This window comes from Rhagoletis zephyria, unplaced genomic scaffold, assembly GCF_001687245.7.
Source record: "Rhagoletis zephyria isolate East Lansing unplaced genomic scaffold, Rhagoletis_zephyria_1.1 Rzeph_scaffold_00006, whole genome shotgun sequence".
Taxonomy (NCBI): Eukaryota; Metazoa; Arthropoda; class Insecta; order Diptera; family Tephritidae; genus Rhagoletis; species Rhagoletis zephyria.
Genome location: NW_016157090.1, coordinates 618,071 through 632,449, shown reverse-complemented (window position 1 = coordinate 632,449; position 14,379 = coordinate 618,071). Strand labels below are relative to the sequence as shown.

The 14,379-nt window shown below is 33.4% G+C and overlaps 1 protein-coding gene across 2 annotated transcripts in view; it reads right to left on the bottom strand.

Annotated features, from left to right (window-relative positions):
* LOC108383169 (synaptic vesicle glycoprotein 2B) overlaps positions 1-14,379 on the bottom strand; it is a 60,911-nt gene that overhangs the window by 43,456 nt on the left and 3,076 nt on the right. The window contains exon 2 of one of the 2 annotated variants that reach the window (XM_017605262.1): positions 8,498-9,587. The gene's annotated coding sequence lies outside the window, so the exon portion shown is untranslated. Of the gene's footprint in view, positions 1-1,866; positions 1,935-8,497; positions 9,588-14,379 lie in introns of those variants that run through there. The other variant, XM_017605057.1, reaches the window with a different exon arrangement.

Genomic DNA, 14,379 nt, shown 5'->3' with positions numbered 1-14,379 from the left:
GTAGCACAGTGGAACATTTTCGAATAAATTTGTTCAAAAAATGGCTGAAAGACTAATTTTTACCTTCCTTTTATTAACTCGGGATGTAACTATGTAATATTGATGCGCCTCAAAGATGCAGCGATTTCTCTTCTCAAGTTACATACCTGATGACAGTACGAATGGCAATTATAATAGGGAGGTTTTAGTTTTTTAAACTATAATTTTATTAAAATTGTCAAGCGGAAAATAGTGCTGATATTTTTTTTTAAAATTCGTGCTTTAAACATATTTTCTAAAATCCCTTCCAAGTATGTTAAAAAAAAAAGTTTACTAAATACAGCAAAAAATTTACTCTACCAGCAATTTTTGAACCATATTTGCGAGAAAAATTGCCACTGTGCATTAACGATACTTGCATTTACATACTCGTATTTACATATGTTTGCATAAATCGCTTTGCAGTGTCGCCACAAATTGATCACTCGCACTTCGATTGCCAGTGTTGATCAGCGTTCGAGTTCGAATTAGCATCAAAAACAACAACAGCAACCACAACAACTTTGATTGTTTCGACGATCATTTTATGTGTCGCCCGCTGCCACTATCGCTTAGTTTACAGTCTGGACTGGCGCGCGTTTCGCTTAAATGAATTTAAATTAACCGACACTCTGCGTGAATTTATAGAAAAAGGTATGTGTGTAAATAAATGTAGCAAGTAGATTCTATTGTGGCAACATCAACAGTCACTATTGTAGCGCCAGGCCATATTATTGATAGGCATACAGTCGCCTAGTCGACAAACCGATTGCAGCTCGTTACATCCAGTTTATGTCCAGTGTAATCCAATTCAATGACTTTTCAGTAATTATATTTGGATAGTTATGCATCGTACATACATATGTGCAAGAGTAATGCGTGCAATTGCCAAGTGCAGGTTGCTGTGTACGGAATACAAATACAAGAAAGCTACACTCAAAGATGGTTGCTGACATTTAGGGTGGTTTAAATGAAATAATAATATTTTCTTTTGCAAGACGAATTGCGATTGAAACTTTGAAAATATTGTATTGTTAAGTATGTACATCGACTTGACATCGAACTCCGTAGTTCATAAGGAAATCGATTAACGCAGAGCTGAGACTGATCGAGAAACGATTCAAAAAAGCAAGAGGAATATTTTCTGAGCTATTCCTGAGAAATGGCGAACCACTAGCTAGCTTTGGGAAAGCTGATAGCGAAAAGTTTTTTATTTTTTTAATTTGAAATTTTTTTTTTTTATTAACAATTTGTTTAAAATAGAATATAAATCAAAAATTAGATTCATTAATTCATTAACAAATTTTTTTTTATTTTTTGTAGAAAAAATATACTTCAAAACATGTTTATTGGTCCTGATAACACGAAAGGCTTAAAATTTTTTAATAAAAACACAAGTTTTTACTCAACTTCACTTTGTTTTTAATACATTAAGATGTCATTTGAAGCACCCTTTATATGTAAGCATGCGTTGACATCTCATCATTGGCCACACAACGCGCCGATCATCGACGTCATCGCTGACCGTCATCATCAAACCACATCGCATACATACATCGTCATTTCATAATTTTACAAACGACAAGCAAACACATTTACGCATCACTTTTAGCAGATCAGCAGATCATGAATTTCCTTCTTTGCACGCTTTGATCACTGGTCACTCGCTCCCCTTGTATGTATGTATGTATGTACATACACTTATGCCAATGTGAAACAACACTTATTCTAACCACCTTAAAGTGCCAAATTTTTGCTTTTAAGTTTGTTTCTATTTAAGTTACTATATATAGTATATATGTATATGTATACACTTTTCACTTTTCACATTTCACTTTTGGTACATACCCTGTCTCTCTGCTCCAACGTGCTCCGGCGTTTGCTGATGCAGTATTGCCCAGCAAATGACCCTATAGATTGTTCCGTTTTAGCTTATATTGTCCGAAAAATTTTTTGGTACTGAATCTTTGTGGAACTGTTTGAAATTTCCCCAAAAAAAAAAAACAGTTGAATTCATATACATACATATGTATACGCACGCAGGTGCACACACTGGCGCAATTTTCGTATTGAAAAAGTTCCACACACAAAACGTACAAATGTATGTATGGACATATATATGTATAAATATTGGGCATATTATGCTTTGTTTTCGCGGCATTTCTTTCTTGGTGGTTCTTTGGTCATTCACACTAAATGGCTTTTGTTCGTTTTTATTGGAACGACATGCCACGAAAAAGTGTACGATTCTGTTGTTCCACAAAATATTTGTGCACAATTCTTTTCAATTCAATATGTTCCAAAACTGTGAACGAATCGGATGTTTTGATGAGCTGTTTGGAAAATGGCATGCATTGTGAATGCGTGAAAGACGGTATTTAGATACGCCTGTGCGGAGTTCACTGTCATCAAGTTGAACGTCGTGTTCACACGCAACTTGAAGAACGCATGGAATGGACCATAATTCAAAATTTTCACAGCGAAAAAAAACAAGTGTAGGTATTGCTGGCACCGCTAAAAGAAAAGTGCAAAATAAATAAAAGTATAAATAACGACACAAAAGAAAAATAAATGACCAATTTGTCATTTGCGAGACGCTTAGGAATCGAAACCGTCATCTTTGCGCCAATTTTTTAGTTTTTAAATCGGCATTTCGGCGCAAAACTGCTTTCCTCACTAGTTACCTTTCATCGGCTCTCTGTCAACTCCGCACAGGTGTAAAGACCGTCAAGGGAAATAAATTGTTTGCCTTCTCTTGGGACAAAAATTATTTTACTGAATTTCTAACACAAAAAAAAAATCATTACATCGGAATCAATAAAAGATATTAATTGTATATATATGTATGTAGCTCAGGTATGTGTGCGTTTAAGTTTATCTACTACGTACATAAGCCGAGCTGTTAGCTTTGGCGTAATAAGATAAGGTGATCAATACAATTTCTGGCGCGAGTTTGTGCTACAGCGTAAAGCTACGCCATATTCCCAAGCTTATAAGTTATACAACAATAACATGGCGAGTGGAATTATTAGGGTTCTGCCGAGGCATGCAATATCTACAACTATAAATTTAATCAGCATTCCAATTCAATATCAATTCCTAATGATAAGTATTTCAAGTAAAAAACTAAAGCTAAAGCGAATCAGAAAGGTTTTACACCTACAAATCCACCAGCAGATGCATGAATTTATTTATTTACGATACTATGTACATAATATACATACATATGTGTACGCTGGTCAGATAAAATATTTAAAAGTATTACGTGTACGCAATAGAGTAGTTCATAAAAAATTTAAATAAAGTTGACCGAAGACTATGGAGCAGCAATCGAACTTTTTTAATAATTAACTAACTATAATAATTAGTATAATAGATTGGCGCTTACACAATAGTATGTCCTCCTTCGATTTGTGACATGCATATTGATATTGTCACCTACGTCCCTCCGTCCAGATTTACGACGACTCCAAGCGGTGATTGTATTTTTATGAAAAGCTGTTTTTCATGGCAGAATACACTTGGAGCTTTGGCACTGCCTGTCGAGGGGCGACCGCTATTGGAAAAACTTGTTTATGTTGCCTTAGAAGAAGTTCTGCTTTACGGTGCCAAAAGGATCGAGCAGAATTGGGGACGGTATGTGCAGTGCTGCTGGAAAACGTTTGCCGTAGATATTTACCCCGCATGAGTTTTTCAACAAGTATCGATTGACAGCGAATCTAGCGCCCTTGCGATGCTCATTTCTTCGTTTTCCATATAATAACTTTCGTGTCGATGCATTGCGGCAAAGTTTTGTTTTGCAAATAATTACTAATGGAACGTACAATAATATTACCCCAAAACGCGATTTTAAAGCCATTGAGATGTCACTGATATTAAAAAAAAAATATATAATTTTCATAAAAAAAAACTGTATGGCCAAATAAAAAATGAAAATGGGAAGAAAACACCATCATTCTCAATTCTTTAAAATATGAGCTGAATCGGTATTACCAATCGCGAGAAAACAGTCAAAATCTAAACAATTTCGAAAAATGTTAATAGCTATAACTTCCAAAATAACTAGAATTTCGAAAAATTGTGAAACTAGTATTTTTCTTTAATCGTTATGAAGCATAAGCAGATGATTGCACAAAAAAGCTCGACCTTCGAAAAAATGGTGGCCCACTTCACAAACTTTTACTCTAAGAGTTCGATGATAAAAATTTCGATAACCTTAAAAATAACAATGTTGAAAATTCAGCAAAAACGAAAACTAAACTTAGCCGATAAATTTATCGATAACGGAAAATTATTAAAATATCCATAATAATTCCAACATTGGCAACGTTGATAAAAATATCGACAACTATCAAAAGTCGTTAACTAAAATAATTATTGGTATCGATAAGAGTATCGATGCCTATGAAAATAACATCAGCAATAGCATTATCGATAAAAGCACTCAAAACAATAATAACAGTAATAGAGGTAACCAAATTGATTATCGAAAACAATAATGATAAGTAAAACAATAACAAGTATGTATGTAGGTAGTAGAGTTGGATTTTTTAAATCACTGGAAGGATTAGTTCACTTCTAGTTCATTAAATTCATTGAAATAGCCTCTATAGGCTCTTAGTTAGAACACCGCATTGAACTAGTTAAAGGGTATTTCAATTAATAAAAATCATTAATGAATTCATTAACAGCATTTAATGAACATTAAATTAAGTAAATAAAAAACCATTACTTAACTTTTTAACGATTCATTATGAAATTTTTAGTTTGTTTTCAATAAATTTCAATTTCGCTAACGTTGCTGTTACAGTAGTAATGGTGGTTTTATTTAAAAAAAAAAAAACTATTTTTTAATATCCTCGTTAATAGATCTGTCAATTAGTCATTCGAGATACAGAAAAGAACTTTCAAGATAGTTTCCGGAATAGAAAGCCTTTTGTCTTTGGAAAGACTGTGGTGAGTTGAAAGACAGATGCCAGAATTGGCCTGTTAGTGGTTTTGTTTGTATTTTAGCAAACCGTTTTAAAAAACTGCATTAAATTAAAAATATTAGTTTCCCTTTTAAAACAACCAAATCTGTAAATCAAAAGAAAAAGAAAATTAAATTAATAAGCGAAAAATTTAATAAATAAAGTTTCTGAAGATTAAACAAGAAAAAAATAAACAAAAAAAAAAAAAGAAAATTTTCCTGCCCGAGGACACGAACTCAGATCTCTCGAATAGCACGCCAGTGCTCTGCCCACTCAGCCATTGCGACTGATGAGGCAGTGCGCGCAAAATTATATAAATACCTATTTATTTTTTTATTTTTATTTTTTTTGATTTCAAACTGAACGAAAAAAGTGAGAAATATATTAAGCGGGTTCGCAAAGTACCATCAAGGTCATGTTATGAATTTTTTCAGTGTTAAAAAATAGTTGGTTGTCGTTTCAAGATCTCTAAACATTTATTTAAGCTTTTAAAGTTTACGACATACAACAATACGACACTTACGACACCGTTGTGAATCCGTTAATTGTAAATAAGAAAAAAATCCTTTCAAGTTCCTTTGGGAATTCCCAAGGTAAACGGATCCTGAGAACAAAGCGACATAAATGCTCTCCAGTTCATGCATGTTTTCCAAAATTTATTGACAAGCTGACGCTTACGTACAGTAAGCCGCAGTAATTTTCTGAGTCACAAAGCCCTCCAACGAATTTTGTAGGGTGCGAAATTTCCAAAAAAACTATTTTTCTAATAACTTAATGTTCTACGAAATTTCCAGTTTTTTTTTTTTTTTTTTAAACTACCCGTGATACAGCGACCTAGATAAACTGCCTGGCACCCAAACAAAGTCACATGTCAGACTTTGTTTATAATTTTTCGCAAGTGTTGACATACATGCATACAAACACACACATACATAGGTACGTATATATATACATTAAAGTGGTCCAATTTTTGTATCGGGAAAAAAATTTCCATCCTAGAAAACGGGGGACCCCCTTAGTTTTTTTCCTTTTAATATTTCGATGGCTGAGTGGAAGATCGACCTATCTCGGCTGCCAGTTCGAAAACGTTCTATCTCAAAAAACTTTTCAAGAACGCCCTATTTCAGAATTTTATTGAAAAACACCTTATCTCAAAATTCGGTTCAAAAACGCCCTATCGCACTTCAAAATGTATTGAAAATATGCTGATATAGGGGGTTTTTGAATCGGCAGCTGAGATAGGGCGTTTTTGAAACGAATTTTGAAATAGGACGTTCTTGAAAAGTTTTTTGAGATAGAATGTTTTCGAACTGGCTGCCGAGATAGGTCGATCTTCCACTCAGCCATCGATTTGTAATATCTATACCAACTTGCAATTTTGTACTGCAACCAATATAGGGTGCTCAATCGCCTTGAAATGCGCTACTGGATCGCTGTGAAACTGGCAAAAATATTGGTGATTTTTATAAAAAGGTGCTGTTGCCATGACAACTGGAGCTTATGATATTTTCTTAGATAATTTCAATTTGAAATGTTGTTAGGTTACTTAACCAATTGTTTGATTAATATACAAGTATGTATGTATGCAATACTTCTAAGTAAAATATGAGCATCGTGAGCAAGGAACGGAACTTTATGACCTAAAAACCTATAAAAAAGGCAAAAAAATAACAAAATAGGCTGGAAAAGGCAAAATAAAATAACGAAATAGGTTGGAAAAAGCAAAAAAAAAAATTACGAAATAGGCTGGAAAAGGAAAAATAAAATAACGAAATAGGTTGGAAAAAGCAAAAAAAAGAAATAACGAAATAGGCTGGAAAAGGCAAAATAAAATAACGAAATAGGTTGGAAAAAGCAAAAAATAAAATAACGAATTAGGCTGGAAAAGGCATTAGAAATAGCGAAAAAGGCAAAAGAAGGCACTAAAAAAGGACAAAAACTGAAAAATAACACACTGGTTTGCAGAAAAAATATTCAACGGACGCCACTAATAAATTCCGATATAGAATTTCTAGCTGATTCCGAAAATCGAGTTAATTTTTTATTCTGTAGATAAGTTTTCGAGATATTTTCAGGTGTATATGGCGTATGAGTAACATTCTTTCCTGCTCATTTTTCATACAAAAATTCTTTGCGCATTTTCATATGACCCCACTTAGGGCCGTTTTCTCAAGTAACCTGTAACTTTAAAGCGTACTTTATATGTTGAGGTTGCATTAAAATTTATCATTGTTTCTAAAGTAAAACATTTTATTATCGATTTTAAATTAGCTTACAACCAAGAAACATAAATACGCCAAAAACCGATAATAGAAATGGTTAACTTTAAACATAGAAAAAACCGGCAACATCAAATGAGTGTACATGGAATCAGGGAAAGCTAAATCGTGGACATTCTTAATCGAATATACTCTATCTCTTTAGCAGAAAAAAGGACAATTTTCACAAAAATCCGTTCCTTTTCCCTGATCATGAGCAACCCCTAAATTTATACTTAGAAACGTAAGGCTTGCTACCAGCAACTCATTCGGCAAGAGGAAAAATTTTGGAAGGTGCCCCAAACCCAAACTTGGCCTTTTCTTTTTTTTTGTGGACCACTCTAATGTAAGTTCATACATACATACATACATTTTAATTTATTGTATTAGAATAAGAATTAAATAACACGTAACGAGCACATAACAAGCCATAAACATACACCAATAACAAGCGCATGGAGAGTACAATGTCTCATTAGACGTGCAACGCAGTTAGAAATTAGATTTAATTTAATTTATCACAAATTTAAATAGAAAATATTTACATACATATGTATGTATTTTTGCTTAAATGTGATAAGCAGAAATACTCCGAGAGCGTGCAAGAGCAACAGGTTGTTGACGTATGACGGCTGATGGCTGACAGCTGAGAGACTGGCTGCTAAAGCAAAACAATGTGGCGGTGCAACATGGCGTATGAGTAACGGAAAAGCAGCGTTTCTGCTGACGATGAGTGGAGAGTTTTCGTGTTGTTTTTTTTTTTTGTTTACTTGCGGTTTTATTTACTTTAGTGTTTTTGATGGATTGCAGTAATGGTAGTGGAAGTGTAGCAGCAGCATGAAGTGATTTGGGATTGTGTGTGTGTGTGAATGCGAATATGCAGGTGGAGGTGGAGGTATGCGCGTGTTTTATTTATGTTTACAAGCTTGTCCGTCAAAATGTCTGCGCGCCGAACATTGGCATGTCTCCGGCGCATTTCTAAAACTTGTAGCTAATATACTAGAGCAGCTACAAGATAAACAGAAGATACTGTTTATTTGTGTGCAAACTGTTATTTGAAAGATATCAGCAAATGTGGCATAAAATTTTCCGCTATGGCAACTAACTTGCTTACAGCGAAGTGCTTTAATTTGTTTTGTATGTATTTTTAGTGCATTATTTTCACTCAACGCCCTCTCTACCCGTATCTATGTACATATGTATGTAACTCTCCCCGTTCGCCTCACCGCCTAGCGGCTATTGTTCACCTACCTTTTGGATAATTCAATTTGACAATCCACAGCGTATAGTCGCCACTAGCTAGCAGGTAGCAGCCGCAGAAGAGGCGTTGTTGTTGTACGCAAATGGCGTACGTGTGGACGCTGACGCTGTTCTTAGCTTTGGAGTTGGCTGTGTCGTTGACGTTGCAGCTGAAGCAGATGCTAACGGCGTCGCTGCCTTTATCGTTACGATGACAAACAGCGTTGAGTAGCAGGCGTTGCAGGTGTCGCAGGCGGCGGCAGTTATGCGTCTCATAAATGCCACTGTCCAGTGTTTCCATTCAAAAGGAAATTAATGGCGCCGCTGTTGGGTCAATTGATTGCGTTGCTGGAGAGCTGATGATTTGTGAGGGAATAGGGGCGCAGCAGCAAGTCGTTTGGAGGTGGCGTTGGCGATGGCAAACGAGCGTAGTCTATAAAGTAGATGTGTATTTGCTTAAGTTGGGGAAAGTTTGCGTGAGATAAGAAAAAGAACAACTGCGATTGGTGCGATATTATTGCGTGCTCAGTTTTGGAGAGCGCGCACAATTTGACACTCAGTATGCCCGTTTGATCACCGACGTCAAATCGTTGTTTTTTTCTGCTGCTTGCTTGCTTGCTCGCTTTCCGATTGTGTTGGCGTTCTTTTCTTCAGCAATTTAAGTTTGTTGATTGTGATTTTAAACAATCATAATAATTTTTACTTTTATTGTATTATATTAACTAGAATACATATTTGTATGATTGTAACATTTATTATTTGTGATTGCACATTGGTCTCGTCCAATTTGTGGCTGCTAATTTTTATGTTTTTGGCGCACTTCCGATTCGTTGTTGGATATTAAAGTGGATTTATAATTTTTTTCAATTATTATCTTTTTTTGGATTGACGAAATTTTTGAGTGTGCTTTTATTTTATGCATGTGTAGTAATAGTCGTATGTAGATTTTTCTAAGCTTTTTAGTATTTCAGTAAAATATTTCCCGTCCTTTTTTGTTTTTTTTTGATGATTTTGTTGTTGTTTATTCTGTTATTAAGTTATTCTATTTCATAATCATTTTACTAAACACTTTCATATGTATTAACTTGTTCACAATCGGTCACTGTTGATTAAAAAAAAAATTATAAAAATTACAAATTTTTTTTTTCTGTTTTTTAGTGTTAAAAACTCTTGTTCAATAACTTTTTAGAAAGGTTATGCAAACTGATCTTAGCACGTTTTATATGAACATATCACAATTTTTTATTTCTTTGTTTTTTTTTAGGTAATGTTTAACAAGTATTTTTTCACTGCAGAATTCTCCGATCAAATCATTTTGTTTTAATAATTTATTTTGTATATTTTTTTGCAAAATTTAATTTGCAGGAGTCTTAATGCTTCATAGAATGTTTTTCGCAAAACTAAAAAAGGCAATTTCTTAAGACTTTGTTTTAGGATTTTTCCTTAAATTTCTCTTATTGTTGGGCATGAAAATTATAAAACCGCTGAGCTCAAGGACATTAAATGCGTACATAGTAAAATACGGTGGTGGGAAATTAAATAGGAACGCGACATTTTAAATTTTTTTATGGATAGTTTTTTTCGTTTAATTAATATTTCTTACTTTTTATGAAAGTATAGCTCACTGTCTAACAAAACACATCTAAAAGCTTAAACAGGCGGCAGCGTTGATCCGGATTAACTCGGACTTAATCCGGATCAACTGCAGTTAATTCCAGAGTTGATCCGGATCAACGCTGCCATCTGTTCATGCTTTTAGTCCGATCTTCAAACTTTGTTCAAAAATTAGAAAAATTTTTATCAAAATTTAATTCATTTTTACCCGAATTTTTAGAAACAATTTTGGTATGCAGTTATGTAGCAATTAATCTACACGTAACCTCGTAAACTAAATTACGCTGTTACAAGGCGTTTACGAGTTTAGATGTAGCTAGAACTAACCGTTGATTTTTGGAAATTTTTTTCCACACGAAGTATGTTCAACAATTTTTTTATACGTACCTAATAAGAAGAGTAACACCGTCGCCAAGAAAATAATTATATACTGAAATTAAATTTCTTCTAAAGATTCTGTTTAAAAAGTTTTGTAATTTGAATGAAACTTTGTTAAATTTCTCTAACTTTTGCACAAAGTTTGAATTTTGGACTCATAAAAAAATAATAAACAAAAGTAAAATTGTTAAAACTTGTTAAATTCTCGCGTCTCTGTTTATTTTCCGGCGAGAAGTAAGTTCAATGTGCAAATTGTAGCACAGCGAGAATTTTAAATTGTATAAATTTTATTTTTGTAGCATACATAAGTTGCATATTGAAACCATCTAACGTACAAATGTTTTTTTTTTTATTTTTGCTTCAAAGAACAATTTCACAACGTCAAGCCGCCTCCTCTGAGCGTGAACGAGAACAAGTTTCAATTAAGAAGTCAGGCGATTTGATGAAAATTGCAAAATAAATACAAGAAAAAAATGTAGTTTCAATAATAAATGAAGGCAAGACTAAAGCGAACGTGACACGCAAGGAATTTCAAGAAATTGTGTGAGTAAATTTCCTACGCGCTTTTTAATTGGCATAATTGATTTTTTTATTTTAATTTTTTTTTTATGATTTTTTTTTTCAAATTTTGCTGACGACCTACGCTCAATTAATAGTATAAACGTATTTTTTACTTATCTTTCCAAATTTCCGTTGTATTGCCTCCGTTGTTTTTGCTATTTTTTTCCTAAATTTCATCAATGCTTTATTTATAGCAAATTTTCAACAATTATTGCCTCTTTTATTAATTTCACTTAATTGTTAATCGCTTTTAAATTGTTTGTTTGCTATTTATGGTCGGTCGCTTACATTTAGCAAGCACTGTAGAATTTTATTAATTTATTCTTTTTTCAGTGAATCTACTTGAATCAATAAAAAAGCTAATATTCATACATATATGTATGTATACATACATATATTTGTTTTTGCAAATTGTTGCTTAGCAAATTTTATCATTTCTTTGTGAAGAAATACGACACTCATTCGGCTGTCCGGCGAAATATTTTTTTTTTCATTATTAGTTTCTGTGATGTAAACAAATTGCGATTTCATGAAAATTCATTCCTCAATCTCGTTACGCTCTCGGCCACAGCCTGCCTGACGCAGCGTCTGCCTGGAATAGTCACCGAAGCTAAGCTGGCGGCAAGTGAAATTCCATACTGGAAAAATTCAGTTTCATTTGCGGTTAGCAAACTTTTTTCGGGGTGACACACAAACGCCCAACGACGATATGTGCGGGCATATTTAAGTAAAACCAAGGTGTATTCGTTATGTACACATACATACATAAATATCTACATGCATACACACATATGTACATATGTATGTATGTAATGGAGGCTGATTTTATGTTTTCATCAATTACCTTAATTATGAATGAGTCGGCGACATATGTATGTACATCTGTATGTATGTAGCAGCAGGCAACAAATGGGAGACAGAGCAAAGTAAACAAAAAAAAAAAAAAAACAATTGAGAAAATATGGCGGCTTGCCATGCATGTGTTTGTGTGCGCAAGTCCTTTACGGTTGCGCCTTTTCAGCACACATTATGTAATGTGAAAGGGTCTTCCTGTATGCCAGCAAAGGAACGAAGTGGAAAGTGAAACAAAGAGTAGGTGTACTTCAGGCGGAAGTTGTGAAAAAGGGTAAGGCGCGTCAAGTAGATTTTTATTTTATAATTTTCAGGTTAATTAACCTTCTCTGGCTGATTTCACGTACACGCATAGCATCACGAACGCCAGTTTAAACCAATTTATTAATTATGGTTTCAAATTGTTGCCACTTTATCTTTTTATTAATCAATTTATTAAGCGGCGAGTTCAAATCGGTTGGCTTTCGTGACAGGAAAAATTTAAAGAATTTCATTGCTAAATTTTGAAAATATTTAAGAAAAGATATGGATGAAAGAAGAAAATATGTATGTAAATATTAAACTATTGTGGAATCGGTATTCTTGAAAAAAAAATGTACATAGGTATGTACACATGTACCTCGATGAAAAAAGTGGAATTATTTTCAATTCTTTTTCAAAAATTACATTTTTGGAGAAATTTCCATTGGATATTTTTATATTTTTTTTGTTAAAAACAACAGAAAAAGCAAATAGAAATATTTTACACGAAAAAAAGCGTATTCTACGCTTATGTTACAAATCGGTATTGTTTTAATTCTTAATTTTTTTGAGTTCAAAATAAGTAAGAAATAAGCGGCGAAGGAAATAAGCAATTATAAATTCGCTTAAATATATTATTGTTCCCTTTTTAACGCGCGCTGTTTAAAATTTTGTCGACTTTTGAAAAAAACCAAAATACGTATGAAAAAGTGTTATAAATTTTTTTTTGTTAATTACTTAAAAAAATGTGATTTGTTTTTTCATTGTTTCAGTTTTAAAATCAAAAGAACTGCAAGAGCAAATAAAAACAGAAACTTGATTTTAAAATTTTGAGGGCCAGAAAAAGATAGGCCAAATAAAAGGCGGCCGCTGTGGTGTAGTGGTTAGAAGTGCCAGTTTCCGACCAACACCAAACGAAAAAAGTGTCTCCTAGCGCCGCTCCCCTTTGTGCGATAACATCAAGCGGTACGCCACGAATCGGAGCAGAAGCTCGGCCAAACACTTGGCATTTCTTTTAGGTTTTTGTGTTACTAAACAAATTTTTTAGCATTTCTTAAACGTCATAAGATAAATTTTCTAAACAAACAAATACCTACGTAAATATGTATGTATATTGGTATGCACAGTGGCGCGAATAAAAATGGGGAGGAGGCATTTCAGTTTTGGCTACTTTTCTTTCGCTTATTTAATTTTTATTATTTTTTTATGAAAGTATAGTTCGTTATCTAATAAAAACCATGCGAGGCAAAAATTTAAACTTTGTACCAAGATTAGGAAAATTCTTTGTACAGAATTTCATAAAAATTTTGAGCTTATAAATTAGATTTATTAGAAACATTCTGAGTATGCAGTTTTGTATCCCACTTAGTTTTGGCAATTTTTGGACATTTTTTCATGGAAGAAAATACGCGAACAAAAGAAATTGCAAAAAATCAACGGTAAGTAGTATCTACTTCACACTTTAACTTTATTATACTAAAATTTAATGAGCTACAAAACTGCATACTCACGAAAATTCTAACTGCTAAAAAGTTCAAACTTTTATGAGCATTTTTGTTTTAATTCGTCGATTTTTTATAAATGCTCTACAAAGATTGAAAATTTGATTTACATATTTTTTTTATAGATAGTAACTATATTTTAATAAAAAAAAATAATACTTTTTTTTAAATAAAGAAAAATAGCCAACACTAGCTAAAATATCCCTTCCCTACTTACATTTTCGCCACCGTATGTATATAGCGGAGTGTTAAAATAGAAAGTCTACAACCGCATTGGAATCTAGTTTTCCAGCAGTCATCGGCTTCTCTTTTGGAGTTGATGATGGGTGCCATTATCCACGACGAAGAAATTTCTGGCGCGCACTGTTGAACTCAGTATTGAGTTTTCGAGCAGGGAAAATTTGCTCGAAAAGCTACGCGTTCGATTCGAACCTGATGACTTTTTCTATACTTCCTCGAGCTGATGTATTTTTAAAGCCAGATTCGCTAAGCTACGTAACTTCAAGGCGAACGCCGTTAAACCTTAAACCCTGTCTGTAGAATAATAAAAATCCCCTTGCTGCATGGTAAGTTAGCAGCGAGTGTCTGTATTATTTTGTTGACTTTATTAAAGAGTATCGTTTGACGTCTTGCGAAATCTAAAGCGTCCACCTCTCCTAGGCCTACACTGTATAATTCATCGTTTGGTTTTCTCACTTTATCTTTGTTGTTTTTAGGCTATATTTCTTTTGGACAAATTATTTAAGA